Raw genomic sequence first — 15,275 nt, 5'->3', positions numbered from 1 at the left:
AGCAAAACACCGTCTCAAATAATAATAAAATAAAGACTGGGCGCAGTGACTCATGCCTGTAATCCCAGCACTTTGGGAGGCCCGGGTGGGCGGATCACCTGAGCTCGGGAGTTCAAGACCAGCCTGACCAACATGTAGAAACCCCATCTCTACTAAAAATACAAAATTAACCGGGTGTGGTGGCACATGCCTGTAATCTCAGCTACTTGGGAGGCTGAGGCAGGAGAATCACCTGAACCCAGGAGGCGGAGGTTGTGAACAAGACCGTGCCATCGGACTCCAGCCTGGGCGACAAGAGCAAGAGTCCGTCTCAAAAATAAATAAATAAATAAAGGTATTTTTCCCACTGTTGTGATTAGAAAGACCAGCAGAGGGCATTAGAGACTCAGTTCAGAGACAGAACACGGCTGGCTCCGCCTTGCCTTAGCCGGGTGGGAATGACTAACACAGCTTCCTTTCATCAGCGTGCTGCAGCAAGTGGAAGTCGTGCAGCTGCCACTAGCACTGGTTTACTGCTCCTTGGAACTGGGTAGATGATGGCAGAAGTCAGGGCTCCAGGAAAGGGCCAACTTCATCCCTGGAACCTGCACTTTTACCTAGTTATGTCCATAAGAAGAGTTAAACTCTGAAAATATTTGAATAGATTTATTCTCAGCCAAATACGAGTAAGCAACAGCCTGTGTGTGACACAGCCCTAAGGAGATCCCGAGAACATATGCCCAGGGTGGTTGGGGCACAGTTCATTTTTATGCATTTTAGGGAGACATGAGACATCAGTCAATATGTGTAAGATGGACTGGGCTCGCCCTGGCTCACACCTGTAATCCCAGCACTTTGTGAGGCTGAGGCAGGTGGACTGCTTGAGCCTAGAAATTCAAGACCAGCCTGGGCAACATAGCGAGACTCTGTCTCTACAAAAAATACACAAATTAGCCAGATGGGGTGCCACGTGCCTGTAGTCACAGCTACTTGGGAGGCTGAGGTGGGAGGATCACCTGAACTGAGAAGTTGAGGCAGAGGTCACCCATGTTCATCTTGAACTCCAGGCCTAAGCAACGTTCCCGCCAGCCTCTCAAAGTGGTGGGATTGTAGACGTGAACCACCACACACAGGCATCAGAAGTTTTTGTTTGTTTGTTTTCTTTTTAGTCTCAAACATTACCACTGACAACCGAAGTATTTTAAAGCAAATCCCAGACAAAGTGCTGGGATTACAGGTGTGAGCCACCGCGCCCGGTCTTAAGTCTCTTTTAACCTAGAAGAGTGCATCCTAGGCACACACCTTTGATGTGTTACAAAAAAACACTTTTTTTTTTTTGAGATGGAGTCTCACTGTCACCCATGCTGCAGTGCAGTGGCATGATCTCAGCTCACCACAACCTCCCCCTCCTGAGTTCAAGTGATTCTTCTGCCTCAGCCTCCCAAGTAGCTGGGATTATAGAAGCCCACCACCACACCTGGCTAATTTTTGTATTTTTATGAGAGACAGGGTTTCACCATGTTAGCCAGGCTAGTCTCAACCTCCTGACCTCAAGTGATCCGCCCGCTTCACCCTCCCAAAGTGCTGGGATTACAGGAGTGAGCCACTCTGCCCAGCCCGATTTTTATCATTTCTGATGGGTGCAGAGGTCAATCGTTTTATTAGCGGCTGTGCAATGAAGCCAGTTCTTTTGTTCTTGCAATCTTATTTGGAGCTGGAGAGCCACAGGCATCTCACATATGCTGTTACTGATTCACCATGTGAACAAATACAAACCTGAAAGAGCCAGTCCTTCAAGATGGATCTGGTGTGGCTGACTGAGCTTCAATTTTACATAGACCCAAGCGGCCAGTTGCTGAATAGAGATCACACGTGTACTCTAAGTTCCCCCAAAACTCACACCTCTATTTTAACTCTGGGAGGTTCAGAGATCTCCTGAAACAGTCAGAACTCAAATGTGTTGCCCAATCAGAACCAGGTGAGTTTGACTCCCTCATTTGCATCAACAGACTTGATTGGGAACCTGGGATGGAATTTTTGCTATAAAACCTGAACCCTTGGCAGGCTGAGGCAGGAGAACTGCTTGAACCCAGGAGGCAGAGGTTACAGTGAGTCGAGATTGCACCACTGCACTCCAGTCTGGCTGACAGAGCCAAACTCTGTCAAAAAAAAAAAAAAAACACCTGAACCCTCCCTTTGTTCTCTGGAATGTACCCTCATTTTACACCAAACATTGCATCTCCCCAGTTTGCAAACTGTTGACTGGAATACAATCTATTTCCTCCAAATTCCTTTTTTGTTGTTGTTCTTTTTTTCTTTTTTCTTTCTTTTTTTTTTTTTTCCAAATTCCTTTTCAGAGAACATTGGTTCACAACCATGTCCTACCAGAAGGAGTTTCTGGGGAATTCACAGTTCACAGCCATCCATAGAAGACATCTTGGACTGGCCTTTTGAGGCTTCCCTCGGGGCAGCCACAAGGATACTGTGTCCTTTTCCATGCTGTGGCAGGCGCAACGACGGTGATGAATAGCAATTCATTATTTAAGAATGATTACTATCTGAGACAGGTCTCAATCAAATTAGAAGTTCATTTTGCCAAGGTTTAGGACATGCCCAGAAGAAATAAACACAGGGCCAGGTGCAGTGGCTTACACCTGTAATCCCAGCACTTTGGGAAGCCGAGGTGAGCAGATAACCTGAGGTCAGGAGTTCGAGACCAGCCTGGCCAACATGGTGAAACTCCATCTCTACTAAAAATATAAAATATTAGCCAGGTGTGATGGCAGGTGCCTGCAATCTCAGTTACTCAGGAGGCTGAGGCAGGAGAATCAATTGAACCCAGGAGATGGAGGTTGCAGCAAGCCAAAATCACACCAGTGTACCACAGCTTGGGTAACAGAGGGAGACCCTGTCAAGCAAGCAAGAAAGGCAAAGAAAAGAAAGGGAAGGAAGGAAGGAAGGGAAAAGAAAAGAAAGAACTAAACACAAAATCACAGAAACAGTTCATGATCTGTGTCTTTCTCCAAAGATTATTTTGAGGGCTTCAGTATTTAAAGGGGAAAAGCGGGCTGGAGGGGAAAGAGGGAGAGTAATGTATCATAATGTATCCATATGTAATATAATCCACACATGTAATGTATCCACAATGTATCCATCTGTAATTTACATATTCCTAGAGAAAAGGAGCAGGTAGGGGGATAGTCAATTAGGTATTCATCTGGGCCCAGTGAATTGTCACTTTTCATGAGATAAAGTGGACACAGAGTAGCTACCTATGGAGACTTTTTAATTTATTATTATTATTTTATTTTTGAGACTCGCTCTGTTGCTAGGCTGGAGTGCAGTGGTACAATCTTGGCTCACTGCAAATTCTGCCTCCTGGGTTCAAGGGAGTCTCCCACCTCAGCCTCCCAAGTAGCTGGGACTACAGGTGTTCACCACCATGACTGGCTAATTTTTTGTATTTTTAATAGAGACAAGGTTTTGCTATGTTGGCTAGGCTGGTCTCGAACTCCTGGCCTCAAGTGATCTGCCCACTTCTGCTTCCCAAAGCACTGGGATTACAGATGTGAGCCATCGTGCCCAGCTCAATTTTTTATTTTTTTAAGATAGGGTTTTGCTCTGTTGCCCAGGCTGGAGTGCAGTGGTGAGATCATAGTTCACCGCTGCCTCAAACTCCTGGACCATAGTGATCCTCCTGTCTTAGCCTTCTGAGTAGCTTGGACTACAGGCAGGTGCCACCACTTTCAGCTAATTTTTTTTTCCATGGAGATGGGGTCTCATGCTGGTCTGTTCTGAACCCCTGGGCTCAAGTGATCCTCCAACCTCAGCCTCCTGAGCAGCTAGTTCTTTGCTTTTCTAGTGGAATATATTATTTCGCAGAGCATATTTCATTGTCTGCATGGACCCCAGTTGGTTTATTCACCCACTTACTTATCGACATCTTAGTTACTTCAAAGCTAACCTGGTACGTAATTATTACTGGTCCCCTTGCAGAGCACAGCAGGGTGCCTGTAGCTTGTGGTGAACACTAGAGGGCGCGTGAACCCCCTTTCTCTACCAGGTGGGTATTACCCCTTTCCCACCTGCACTAATTTGTGGTTCCTTGCAGAGAGGCCTGATCTGGTGTTTGTCCGGAGTGAGAGTTGATCTGGAAACCATTTGTGGGAAAATTAAGTTAGACTTCCTTCCATTGAAATACAGTGCAGGGGCTGGGCACACTGGCTCATGCCTGTAATTCCAGCACTTTGGGAGACCTGGGCAGGCAGATCACCTGATGTCAGGAGTTCGAGACCAGACTGGCCAGCATGGCAAAACCCTGTCTCCACTAAAAATACAAAAAAAAAAAAAAAAAAAAAAATTAGCTGTGCATGGTGGCACATTCCTGTAATCCCAGTTACTGGGGAGGTAGAGGCAGGAGAATTGCTTGAACTTGGAAAGCAGAGGTTGTAGTGAGCTGATATCTTGCCGCTGCACTCCAGCTTCAGCGCCAGAACCAGACTTCGTCCCCAAAAGATAAATAAAATGCCAGGGCCAGGTGCAGTGGCTCACACCTGTAATCCCAGCACTTTGGAAGGCCCAGTTGGGTAGATTCTGAGGTCAGGAGTTTGAGACCTACCTGGCCAACATGGCAAAACCCCATCTCTACTAAAAACACCAACAAAAATTTAGCTGGGCATGGTGGTGCATGCCTGTAATCCCAGCTACTTGGGAGGCTGAGGCAGGAGAATCATCTGAGCCTCAGAGGTGCAGGTTGCATGAGCCAAGATTGCTCAACTGCACTCCAGCCTGGGTGACAGAGTGAGATGCTGTTTTTTTTTAAAAAAAAGAAAGAGGCCTGGCACGGTGGCTCACACCTGTAATCCCAGCACTTTGGGAGGCCAAGGCGGGTGGATCACGAGGTCAAGAGATCGAGACCATCCTGGTCAACAAGGTGAAATCCCATCTCTACTAAAAATACAAAAATTAGCTGGGCATGGTGGCACGCGCCTGTAGTCCCAGCTACTCGGGAGGCTGAGGCAGGAGAATCACTTGAACCCGGGAGGCAGAGGTTGTGGTGAGCTGAGATTGCGCCATTGCACTCCAACCTGGGTAACAAGAGTGAAACTCTGTCTCAAAAAAAAAAAAAAAGAGGCCTGGCATGGTGGCTCACGCTTGTAATTCCAGCACTTTGGGAGGCCGAGGCGGGCGGATCATGAGGTCAAGAGATCGAGACCATGGTGAAACCCCGTCTCTACTAAAAAATAAAAAAATTAGCTGGACGTGGTGGCTTGTACCTGTGGTCCCAGCTACTCAGGAGGATGAGGCAGGAGAATTGCTTGAACCCGGGAGACGGAGGTTGCAGTGAGCCGAGATCACGCCACCGCACTCCAGCCTGGCACCTGGCAACAGAGCAAGACTCTGTCTCAAAAAAAAAGAAAAAAGAAAAACTGATACAAACAATGAGTTTGGGGGGAGTGTGCCCTCTAACTTCATAGTTGGTTCTAACTCTTTGTAGCAAATAATTACACGAAAAAATAATTAATTTAAGTTCTGGCAAGTCCTTTGAATCAAAACCAGGGAGAGGTGCTCTGCTCTAGTAACCCAGCTCTTCTGGATGTTATTCAGGCTAGAACTTGCAGGGTTTTCCACTGTTTGAGTTCTGCCATGACGTCACTGCTTATAAGTGTAGGCTCTGTGCTTGGACAATTGGTTTAAACTTTACTTGTGGGACAGTGGGCTCTGAAAAGTTTTCATCATCCCCTGCAGGGACTGCACTGGTCTTTGTTGAGGCACATCTGATGTTGACAGCTCTGTTTCCTCCCAGCTGGGGGCTCCAATCTGTGACCTTGCTGAGGTGGTGATGCTTTGAAAAGACTCCTGGCCGGCATGGTGGCTTGAGTCTGTAATCCCAGCACTTTGGGAAGCCGAGGTGGACGGATCACGAGGTCAGCAGTTTGAGACCAGCCTGGCCAACATGGTGAAACCCCGTCTCTACTAAAAATACAAAAATTAGCCGTACGTGGTGGTGCATGACTATAATCCCAGCTACTTGGGAGGCTGAAGCAGGAGAATTGCTTGAACCAAAGAGTCAAAGGTTGCAGTGAGCCGAGATGGTGCCACTGCACTTCAGCCTGGCAACAGAGTGAGACTCTGTCTCAATAAATAAATAAAATATATAAATATTAAAAAATTAGCTGAGTGAGGTAGTGTGCTTCTGTAGTCCCAGCTACTTGGGAGGCTGAGTGGAGGGTCACCTGAGCCTAGGAGGTTGATGCCACAGTGAGGCATTATCATCTCACTGCACTCCAGCCTGGGTGAAGAAAGTGAGACCCTGTCTCAAAAAAAAAAAAAAGAGGGAGAGATAACATGTCACACCCAGCTAGTAAAACAAAACAAGGCTGGGTGTTGTGACTCACACCTGTAATCCCAGCACTTTGGGAGGCCAAGGGAGGAGGATTGCTGGAGCCCAGGAGTTGGAGACCATCCTGGGAGACAGAGTGAGACCCTATCTCTAAAAAACAATTTTTTTTTTCTTGAGATGAAGTCTTGCTCTGTGACCCAGGCTGGAGTGCAGTGGCACCATCTCCGCTCACTGCAACTCCTGCCTTGTGGATTGAGGCAATTCTCGTGCTTCAGCCCTCCAAGTAGCTGGGATTACAGACGTGTGCCACCATGTCTGGCTAGTTTTTTTTTTCTTTTCTTTTTGAGACAGAGTGTCACTGTGTCACCCAGGCTGGAGTGCAGTGGCATGATATCAGCTCACTGCAACCTTCACCTCCCAGGTTCAAGCAATTCTCATGCTTCAGCCTCCTGAGTAGCTGGGATTACAGGCATACATCACCCCATCTGGCTAATTTTTGTATTTCTTTTTTCTTTTTTCTTTTCTTTTTTTTTTTTGAGACGGAGTTTCGCTCTTGTTACCCAGGCTGGAGTGCAATGGCATGATCTCGGCTCACCGCAACCTCCGCCTCCTGGGTTCAGGCAATTCTCCTGCCTCAGCCTCCTGAGTAGCTGGGATTACAGGCATGCGCCACCGTGCCCAGCTAATTTTTTGTATTAGTAGAGACGGGGTTTCACCATGTTGACCAGGATGGTCTCGATCTCTTGACCTCGTGATCCACCCGCCTCGGCCTCCCAAAGTTCTGGGATTACAGGCGTGAGCCACCGTGCCCGTCTGTATTTTTTTTTTTTTTTTTGAGACGGAGTTTCGCTCTTGTTACCCAGGCTGGAGCGCAATGGTGCAATCTCGGCTCACCGCAACCTCCGCCTCCTGGGTTCAGACAATTCTCCTGCGTAGCTGGGATTACAGGCACGTGCCACCATGCCCAGCTAATTTTTTGTATTTTTAGTAGAGACGGGGTTTCACCATGTTGACCAGGATGGTCTGGATCTCTTGACCTCGTGATCCACCCGCCTCGGCCTCCCAAAGTGCTGGGATCACAGGCGTGAGCCACCGCTCCTGGCCCTTTTTTTGTATTTTTAGTAGAGGCAGGGTTTCACCATGTTTGCCAGGCTGGTCTCAAACTCCTGACCTCAAGTGATCTGCCCAACTTGGCCTCCCAAAGTGCTGGGATTACCGGCATGAGCCACTGCACCTGGCCTAGTTTCTGTATTTTTAGTAGAGACGAGGTTTCACCATGTTGGCCAGGCTGGTCTTGAACTCCTGACCTCAGGTGATCCACCCCCTCTTGTCCTCCCAAAGTGCTGGGATTACAGGTATGAGCCATCGCGCCCAGCCAAAAAAATTTTTTTAATTCACTAGGTGTGGTGGCTCATGCCTGTGGTCCCAGCTACTTGGGAGGCTGAAGAGGGAGAAGCACTTAAGCCCAGGAAGTTGAGGCTGTGGTGAGCTTTTTTGTGTGTTTTTGGAGACCCTCCAAAAAAAAGAGAATAGCTTCCTTCAGTGCAGATGTCTGCTGTCAGCTGATGGTCATTTGTGTCTGTCTTTTTCTATTTGTGCCATACTGCTTTCCACAGTGGCTGCACCATTCAACATTCCTACCAACCATATTGCACAGGCTCCAGTGTTTCCACATTCTCAGCGGTGCTTGTTTTTTCTGTTGTGTTTTGTTTGGGTGGGAAGTGGTATCTCATTGTGGTCTTGATGTGCATTTCCCTAATGATAAGTGCTGCTGAGAAAAGATTTCTTACTTAGAAATTCTTTTTTTTTTTTTTTTTGAGGTGGAATCTTGCTCTGTCATCCAGGCTGTAGTGCAGTGGTGTGATCTTGGCTCATTGCAATCTCTGCCTCCTGGGTTCAAGCAATTATCCTGACTCAGCCTCCTGAGTAGCTGGGATTACAGGCACATGCCACCAAGCCTGACTAATTCTTTTTTTTGAGACCGAGTCTCACTCGGTCGCCCAGGCTGGAGTGCAATGGCATGATCTCCACTCACTGCAACCTCTGCCTCCCAGGTTCAAGTGATTCTCCTGCCTCAGCCTCCCAAGTAGCTGGGATTACAGGCACATGCCACCACACCCAGCTATTTTTTGTATTTTTTAGTAGAGACAGGGTTTTACCATATTGGTCAGGGTGGTCTCGAACTCCTGACCTCAGTTGATCCACCCGCCTCGGCCTCCCAAAGTGCTGGGATTACAGGCATGAGCCACCACACCCGGACTAATTTTTGTATTTTTGGTAGAGAAGGGGTTTCACCATGTTGGCCAGGCTGGTCTCCAACTCCGGACTTCAGGTAATTCCCCCCACCTTGGCCTCCCGAAGTGCTGGGATTACAGGTATGAATTGCCATGGCCTGCCCTGGATTTCACAAATTTTCATTGCTTTATTTCTCTGATGCCTTCAAAAATATTTTAAGGTGAAGGCTGGGCATGGTGGCTCACGCCTGTAATCCCAGCACTTTGGGAGGCCAAGGCTGGTGAATCACTTGAGGTCAGGAGTTCTAGACCATCCTAGTCAACATGATGTAACCACTTCTCTACTAAATATACAAAAATTAGCCAGTCATGGTAGTGCACACCTGTATTTCCAGGTACTCCAGAGGCTGAAGCATGAGAATTGCTTGAACCCAGGACACTGAGGTTGTAATGAGCTAAGATTGCACCACTGCACTCCTGCCTGGGTGACAGAATGAGACTCCATCTCAGAAAAAAAAAAAAGTGAGGTGGGCATGGTGGCTCACCCCCATAATTCCAGTGTTTTGGAAGGTCAGGGTGGGAAGATTACTTGAGGCCAGGAGTTCAAGACCAGCTTGGGCAGCATAGTAAGACCCATCTCTACAAAAGAAAATGTGCCAGGTTTGGTGGCTCACACCTGTAATCCCAGCACTTTGGGAGGCCAGTGGGGGCAGATTACTTGAGTCAGGAGTTCGAGACCAGCCTGGCCAACATGATAAAACTCCATCTTTACTAAAAATAGGAAAAATTTTGGGGGTATGGTGGCAAGTGCCTGTAATCCCAGCTACTTGGGAGGCTTAGGCAGGAGAATCTCTAGAACCTGGGAGGCAGAGGTTGCAGTGAGCCGAGATTGCACCACTGCACTCCAGCTGGGGCAACAGAGCAAGACTTGGTCTCAAAAAAAAAAAAAGAAAAGAGAAAAAAGGCCCGGCATGGTGGCTCATGCCTGTAATCCCAGCACTTTGGGACACTGAGGCGGGCAGATCACAAGGTCAGGCATTCAAGACCACCCTGGCCGATATGGTGAAACCCCATCTCTACTAAAAATACAAAAAATTAGCTGGGTGTGGTGGTGGATGCCTGTAGTTCCAGCTACTCAGGAGGCTGAGGCAGGAGAATCGTTTGAACCCGGGAGGCAGAGGTTGCAGTGAGCCAAGGTCATGCCACTGCACTCCAGCCAGGGCAACAGAGCAAGACTGTCTCAAAAAAAAAAAAAGAAAAAGAAATTAAACATCTTGTTTTGTCGACTTTCTCAACAGGGGAAATATTTCTGACCCCCTGAAATATTTCACAATATCTGGTGACATTTCTAGTTGTCAGAATTGGAGTGGAGGAGGGGTGTTACTGGAATCTAATGAGCTGCTAAACATTCTACCATGTACAGGAAATCCCCCCACAACCAAGAAGTAACTAAGCCAAAATGCCTAAAATGCCAAAATTAAAATTCCTGGAATAGCTCTTCTAGTTTTCAGCAGGAAGGTAGACGACATAACCTGGTTTGCTATCAGATATTCAATCAAACAAACAAAAATCTTCATCATTAGAAATCAAAATAAGGCCAGGCGCAATGGCTCACGCCTGTAATCCCAGCACTTCGGGACGCCGAGGTGGGCAGATCATGAGGTTAGGAGTTCAAGGCCATCCAGGCCAACATGGAGAAACCCCATCTCTACTAAAAATACAAAAATTTGCTGGGCATGGTGGCATGCGCCTATAGTCCCAGCTACTCAGGAGGCTGAGGCAGGAGAATCGCTGAAACCCGGAAGGCAGAGGTTGCGGTGAGCCAAGATCTTGCCATCGCACTCCAGCCTGGGTAACAAGAGCAAGACTTCGTCTCAAAAAAATGAAAAAAAATTGGCTAGGCATGGTGGCTCATGCTTGTAATCCCAGCACTTTGGGAGGCCAAGGCGGGTGGATCGCCTGAAGTCAGGAGATCTCTACTAAAAAAAAAAAAAGTCTCTGTCTCTACTAAAAAATATATATAAGCTGGGCGTGGTGGCTCACGCCTGTGATCCCAGCACTTACGGAGGCCGAGGCGGTGGATCACGAGGTCAAGAGATCGAGACCATCCTCGTCAACATGGTGAAACCCTGTCTCTACTAAAAATACAAAAAATTAGCTGGGCATGGTGGCGCGTGCCTGTAATCCCAGCTACTCAGGAGGCTGAGGCAGGAGAATTGCCTGAACCCAGGAGGCGGAGGTTGTGGTGAGCCGAGATCGCGCCATTGCACTCCAGCCTGGGCAACAAGAGCGAAACTCCATCTCAAAATAAATAAATAAATAAATATAAATTTTTAAAAATTTAAAAAACACAAGAAGCCGGGCATGGTGGCTCACGCCTGTAATCCTAGCACTTTGGGAGGCTGAGGTGGGTGGATCACCTGAGGTCAGGAGTTCAAGACCAGCCTGCCCATCATGGTGAAACCCTATCTTAAAAAAAAAAAAAAAGATTAAAAAACACAAGAAAGCAAAGCTGGGCATGGTGGCTCACGCCTATAATCCCAACACTTTGGAAGGCCAAGGCAGACAGATTGCTTGAGCCCAGGAGTTCAAGACCTCTGTGGGCAACATAACGAGACCCTCTCTGCAAAAAAATACAAAAATTAGCTGGGCATGGTAGGTAGAGCCTGTAGTCCTAGCCACTCGGGAGTCTGAGGTGGGAGGATTGCCTGAACCCCGAAGGCGGAGGTTGCAGTGAGCTGAGATCGCACCACTGCACTCCAGCTGGGCGACAGAGCGAGACTCCATCTCAAAATAAATAAATAAATAAAATAAATAAGGCCGGGTGTGGTGGCTTGCACCTGTAATCCCAGCACATTGGGAGGTCGAGGCAGGTGGATCATCTGAGGTCGGGAGTTCGAGACCAGCCTGGCCAACATGGAGAAACCTTGTCTCTACTAAAAGTACAAAATTAGCTGGACATGGTGGCGCACGCCTGTAATCCCAGCTACTTGGGAAGTCACTTGAACCCAGAAGGCAGAGGTTGTGGTGAGCTGAGATTGCGCCATTGCACCCCAGCCTGGACAACAAGAGCAAAACTCTGTCTCAAAAGAAAGAATGTAGAGTAAGAAGCTATTAGGAGAGCTTAGTGCTGCGAGAGAGACAGGCTGTCCTACTGAATAAGGTGACAGGAGAAGGTGAGATGGGAACAGATGTCTGAAGGACAGACAGGAAGAAGGAGCCATGTGGGCATCTGGGAGAAATAACGCTTCAGACAGAGCGAACAGCAGGTGCAAAGGCCCCATGGCTGGACCATGCCTGGCAGGCTGGAAGAACAATGAGACCAGTGTGGCCAGAGTGAATGGGGACTAGGGGAGGGCAGGGTGGGGACCTTCTGGGCCCTGGTAGGGATTTCTAGCTTAGGTCACTGTGGCTGCTGGCCCAAGAAAATTCCAGAGGGTCTGATTTCAAAAGCAAGAAATGCTGTCTTCACCTTGCACCAGAAAAATAATTTATGCGGGCCAGGCACAGTGGTTCACACCTGTAATCCCAACACTTTGGGAAGCTGAGGTGGGCGGATCACGAGGTCAGGGGTTCAAGAGCAACCTGACAACATGGTGAAACTCCATCTCTAAAAAAAATTTAAAATTTAGCTGGGAGCAGTTGTGCGCGCCTATAGTCCCAGCTACTCGGGAGGCTGAGGCAGGAGAATCGCTTAAACCCAGGAAGCAGAGGTTGCAGTGAGCCAAGATCGCCACTGCACTCCACACTCCACCCTAGGCTACAGAGTGAGACTCCTTGTCAAAAAAAGAGAAAGTAAGAAAGAAGGAAGGAAGGAAGAAAGGAAGGAAAGAAGAATTTATGACTTCTTTCACTCCATTGTGTTGGATATTTTAAGTATAAAGAAAAATCTTGACTGGGCACATTGGCTCATATCTCTAATTTCAGTGCTTTGGGAGGTGGAGAAAGAAAGATGGCTTGAGCCTAGGAGCTCAAGACCAGCCTGGGGCCGGGTGTGGTGACTCATGCCTGTAATCTCAGCACTTTTCAAGACCTTCCTGGCAGGGAGATCAGTTGAGGCCAAGAGTTTGAGACCAACCTGGCTAACGTGTTGAAACTCTGTCTCTACTAAAAATACAAAATTAGCCGGATCTGGTGGTACATGCCTGTAATTCCAGCTACTCAGGAGGCTAAGGCAGGAGAATTGCTGGAACCCAGGAGGTGGAGGTTGCAGTGAGCTGAGACTGTGCCACTGCACTCCAGCCTGGGCAACAGAGCAAGACTGCATCTCAAAAAAAAAAAGAAAGAAAAAGGAGAGATGGCCTCTGGTAGCTCCAGTTCAGAGCTGGAAAACCTGTTCTGCCATTGTCTGGTGGATGCCACTCGTAGGTTTATTTATTTATTTATTTATTTTTTTAAGACCAAGTCTCACTTTGTTGCCAGGCGCCAGGCTGGAGTGCAGTGGCACAATCTCGGCTCACTGCAACCTCCGCCTCTCGGGTTCAAGCAATTCTCCTGCCTCAGGCTCCCGAGTAGCTGGGACTACAGGCGCGCGCCACCACGCCCAGCTAGTTTTTGTATTTTTAGTAGAGACGGGGTTTCACCATGTTGACCAGGATGGTCTCAATCTCTTGACCTCGTGATCCGCCCGCCTGGGCCTCCCAAAGTGCTGGGATTACAGGCTTAAGCCACCGCGCCCGGCCCGGTTTATTTATTTTTAGACGAAGTCTTGCTCTGTCACCCAGGCTGGAGTGCAGTGGCACGATCTCGCTCACCGTAACCTCCACCTCCCAGATTCAAGAGAGTCTCCTACTTCAACCTCCCGAGTAACTGGGACCACAGGTGCCCGCCACTATGTCCAGCTAATTTTTGTATTTTTAGTAAAGACAGGTTGCACTATATTGGCCAGGCTGGTCTCGAGCTCCTGATCCAACGTGATCTTACGCAGATTTTCTCCATTTACTTGTGCTTATTTGTGTGTGTGTGTAGTAAATTTTATATGATTTGCTTTCCTATGAAGGTTTGCATATTCACGCCCACATTTAAAATACTGATCAGGGCTGAGGCAAGTGGTTCACTTGAGGTCAGGAGTTTTAGACCAGCCTGGCCAACATGGTGAAACCCTGTCTCTACTAAAAATACAAAAATTAGCCGGTGTGATGTTGCACGTCTGTAATCCCAGCTACTTGGGAGGCTGAGGCAGGAGAATCACTTGAACCCAGGAAGCGGAGGTTGCAGTGAGCTGAGATTGCACCAATGCACTCCAGCCTGGGTGACAGAGGGAGACTCCCTCTCAAAACAAAAGAAAAGAAAAGAATCAGATAGTATGTAACATTTTTGAGATTGCCTTCCGCCTACCCACCCACCCAAAGCATAATTCCCTAGAGATTCATTCATCTCAGCTGTTGTGCATTTCAAGCTTATTCCTTTTTTTCTTCAGATGGATTCTGGCTCTGCCACCCGGCTGGAGTGCAGTGGTGTGATCTCGGCTCACTGCAACCTCGGTCTCCTGAGTTTAAGCGATTCTCCTGCTTCAGCCTCCTCAGTAACTGGGACTACAGGCATGTGCCACCACATCCAGCTATTTTTTGTATTTTTAGTAGAAACAAGGTTTCACCTTGTTGGCCAGGATGGTCTCCATCTCTTGACCTCATGATCTGCCCAACCCAGGTTCACAAAGTGCTGGGATTACAGGCGTGAGCCATCGCGGCTGGCCTAGTTTATTCCTTTGTATTTATTTTTTTGAGACTGGGTCTTGCTCTGCGGCCCTGGCAGGAGTGCAGTGATCATGACTCACTGCAGCCTTGATCTCCTGGCCTCAAGTGATTCTCTCTCCTCAACCTTCGGAGTAGCTAGGACTCTAGGCATGTGCCACCATGCCTGACTCATTGTTAAAAGTTTTCTAGAGATATAGTCTCTCTATGTTGGCAAGTCTGGTCTCAAACTCCTGGGCTCAGGCGATCCTCCTACCTTGGCCTCCCAAAGTGCTGGAATTATAGGTGTGAGCCACTGCACCCAGTCTGTTGATTACTCCTGATGGAGACTGAAAGTGCCATAATTCAGAGCCATAATCTTAGAAGAGCTTAATAAATTCAACTTAAAATAAAACAATATAGCTAAAATAAAACACCTACAAAATTTCCATCAAGTGTGGGCAGTCAGGTTTCCTTATGTAGTTGGTAGAAGTGGCATGCTTAGTATAAACATAATGTGAAATGCTGTTTATTTCCTGAATTGTGTTAAAACCACAGCTACCAGCTAAAATAAAGCTGTTGCCCTGGGTTTCTGTCTTAGAAGAATTATTTTCTGCACTATACATCTCACTGCTGGGTTTACGGAAATCATCTTTTTTTGAGGCCCAGATCTGAAGGCAATAGGTCATTCTCATTCTCTCTCCTCTCTCTCTTTTTTTTGATGGAGTCTAGCTCCATTGCCCTGGCTGGAGTGCGGTAGCACAATCGCGGCTGACTGCAGCCTCCACCTCCTGTGTTCAAGTGATTCTCCTGCCTCAGCCTCCCGAGTAGCTGGGATTACAGGCGGGTGCCACCACACCCAGCTGATTTTTTTATTTTTAGTAGAGATGGGGTTTCACCATGTTGGTCAGGCTGGTCTCAAACTCCTGACCTCATGATCTGCCCACCTTGGCCTCCAAAGTGCTTGGATTACAGGCGTGAGCCACTGAGCCTGGCCATTTTTTTTTTTTTTTTGAGACAGAGTTTCACTGTTGCCCAGGCTGGAGT

Source organism: Aotus nancymaae, unplaced genomic scaffold (assembly GCF_030222135.1).
Source record: "Aotus nancymaae isolate 86718 unplaced genomic scaffold, 86718_ANA_hifiasm-v0.15.2.pri h1tg000028l, whole genome shotgun sequence".
Lineage (NCBI taxonomy): Eukaryota > Metazoa > Chordata > Mammalia > Primates > Aotidae > Aotus > Aotus nancymaae.
The sequence above is the reverse complement of the archived record's forward strand: the minus strand, read 5'-3'. Positions refer to the sequence as shown.